Source organism: Ylistrum balloti, unplaced genomic scaffold, assembly GCF_031769215.1.
Source record: "Ylistrum balloti isolate Yb309-2 unplaced genomic scaffold, AGI_CSIRO_Ybal_v1 Utg369994, whole genome shotgun sequence".
Taxonomy (NCBI): Eukaryota; Metazoa; Mollusca; class Bivalvia; order Pectinida; family Pectinidae; genus Ylistrum; species Ylistrum balloti.
This window is the reverse complement of record NW_026782075.1, coordinates 500,581-503,808: the sequence shown is the minus strand read 5'-3', so window position 1 is coordinate 503,808 and position 3,228 is coordinate 500,581.

The following is a 3,228-nucleotide window of genomic DNA, read 5'->3' as shown; positions in this document are numbered from 1 at the left end:
AACATCTGACAGTGATCATAACTAAACATCTGTCAGTGACCATAACTAAACATCTGACAGTGATCATAACTAAACATCTGACAGTGATCATAACTAAACATCTGACAGTGATCATAACTAAACATCTGACAGTGATCATAACTAAACATCTGACAGTGATCATAACTAAACATCTGACAGTGATCATAACTAAACATCTGACAGTGATCATAACTAAACATCTGACAGTGATCATAACTAAACATCTGACAGTGATCATAACTAAACATCTGACAGTGACCATAACTAAACATCTGACACTGATCATAACTAAACATCTGACAGTGATCATAACTAAACATCTGACAGTGATCATAACTAAACATCTGACAGTGATCATAACTAAACATCTGACAGTGATCATAACTAAACATCTGACAGTGATCATAACTAAACATCTGACAGTGATCATAACTAAACATCTGACAGTGATCATAACTAAACATCTGACAGTGATCATAACTAAACATCTGACAGTGACCATAACTAAACATCTGACAGTGATCGTCATAACTAAACATCTGTCAGGGATAATTACAACTAAACACCAGTCAGTGATCATAACTAAACATCTGACACTGATCATAACTAAACATCTGACAGTGATCATAACTAAACATCTGACAGTGATCATAACTAAACATCTGACAGTGATCATAACTAAACATGACAGTGACAGTGATCATAACTAAACATCTGACAGTGACAGTGATCATAACTAAACATCTGACAGACAGTGATCATAACATAACTAAACATCTGACAGTGATCATCTAACAGTGATCATAACTAAACATCTGACAGTGATCATAACTAAACATCTGACAGTGATCATAACTAAACATCTGACAGTGATCATAACTAAACATCTGACAGTGATCATAACTAAACATCTGACAGTGATCATAACTAAACATCTGACAGTGATCATAACTAAACACCTGACAGTGATCATAACTAAACATCTGACAGTGATCATAACTAAACATCTGACAGTGATCATAACTAAACATCTGACAGTGATCATAACTAAACATCTGACAGTGATCATAACTAAACATCTGACAGTGATCATAACTAAACATCTGACAGTGATCATAACTAAACATCTGACAGTGATCATAACTAAACATCTGACAGTGATCATAACTAAACATCTGACAGTGATCGTCATAACTAAACATCTGACAGTGATCATAACTAAACATCTGACAGTGATCATAACTAAACACCTGACAGTGATCATAACTAAACATCTGACAGTGATCATAACTAAACATCTGACAGTGATCATAACTAAACATCTGACAGTGATCATAACTAAACATCTGACAGTGATCATAACTAAACATCTGACAGTGGTCATAACTAAACATCTGACAGTGATCATAACTAAACATCTGACAGTGATCATAACTAAACACCTGACAGTGATCATAACTAAACATCTGACACTGATCATAACTAAACATCTGACAGTGATCATAACTAAACATCAGACAGTGATCATAACTAAACATCTGACAGTGATCATAACTAAACACCTGAGAGTGATCATAACTAAACATCTGACAGTGACCATAACTAAACATCTGACAGAGATCATAACTAAACAGTTTCACCTAAAGGCGAATGTGGCTTTAGTTTAGAAGTTTAAGCTACTCATGGAATGATTTTTCGTCACCTGAATGGCTTTTATTGTTCTTTCTACCCTAGGATGTCATACACATCTTGGCATCTGTATAACTTTAATTCCGAAGTTATTCCTTTTTTAAAAAACCGTGTAAAACGGAACATGAATTTTGACCGATAACATTGTCAATGTTAAAAATACTTCTACATTACCACAAAATGAAATAAGTAATTGCATACTATACTCATTTATATACCTCGGCCCTATAGATGTTTCATGTGAATATACGGAATACTGAGCAATACCACATTGCTGAAATCGCAACGCTGCAAAACTCGACAACCCTCTCTCTCTCTCTCTCTCTCTCTCTCTCTCTCTCTCTCTCTCTCTCTCTCTCTCTCTCTCTCTCTCTCTCTGTCTGTCTCCCTCCCCCTCTACGCTCTTTCTACCTCTGTTTCTGTCTCTCTCCCCCCCCTCTACTCTCTCTATCTCTGTTTCTGTCTGTCTTTCTCCCCCCCTCTACTCTCTCTCTTTCTCTGTTTCTGTCTGTCTTTCTCCCTCCCCCTCTACTCTCTCTCTTTCTCTGTTTCTGTCTGTCTGTCTCCATCCCCCTCTACTCTCCCTCTCTATCTCTGTTTCTGTCTGTCTGTCTCCCTCCCCCTCTACTCTCTCTATCTCTGTTTCTGTCTGTCTTTCTCCCTCCCCCTCTACTCTCTCTCTTTCTCTGTTTCTGTCTGTCTGTCTCCATCCCCCTCTACTCTCCCTCTCTATCTCTGTTTCTGTCTGTCTGTCTCTCTCCCCGTCTACTCTCTCTCTATCTCTGTTTCTGTCTGTCTGTCTCCCTCCCCTCTACTCTCTCTCTGTCTGTGCCAGCAGAAAACTTCAATGAAATGTCATTATATCTATCATAAAGTATATATGCACTAGTTTCTGTATCAAGCTATATGGCATACAATGTACACATGAGATGTGCGGCCATTTTTTTTCTCTGTCTATCCTACAAGTAAACTCTCTAGGGATGTCTACATCAGAACGGCTTGTTGTCTCTTATCAAATTATCGGCTTTTACCTACTTGTGTAATTATGTATTTATAGAATCTTGATTAGATTAATCACATTGGTATTATATAAAATATTTCATACAAACAGCGATTGAAATCTAGTTTTGCGAGCGTTTGAAAACGTACGTTGCCTTTGTCAAGCAGAGTAGAAAACGTTCGGTGATTTTGCGAAACTATAAAGTTAGGACATCATCAAGACTCCGTCATTTGCACTCTTGACCTGACAAAGAAAACACGGTAATGATAAGGATAGACATTGTTTTTGAATAAATGTAAATATAAACAGGTTATCATTCACATTGACAAAGTTCTTGTGATCATTGTTTTTTGTTTTCTGTTTTAGACACACAGACATGGATGTTTACCGTTTGATCTGTGGAAATTCCCTGTGTGTTGTACCGACAGTGTTACAGGAGGACGTACCTGTGTTTAGAATTGCTATTTTACGGTACTGAAAACAAAAGCCTTGACTGGTTACAACTCCACCTAGTAAAA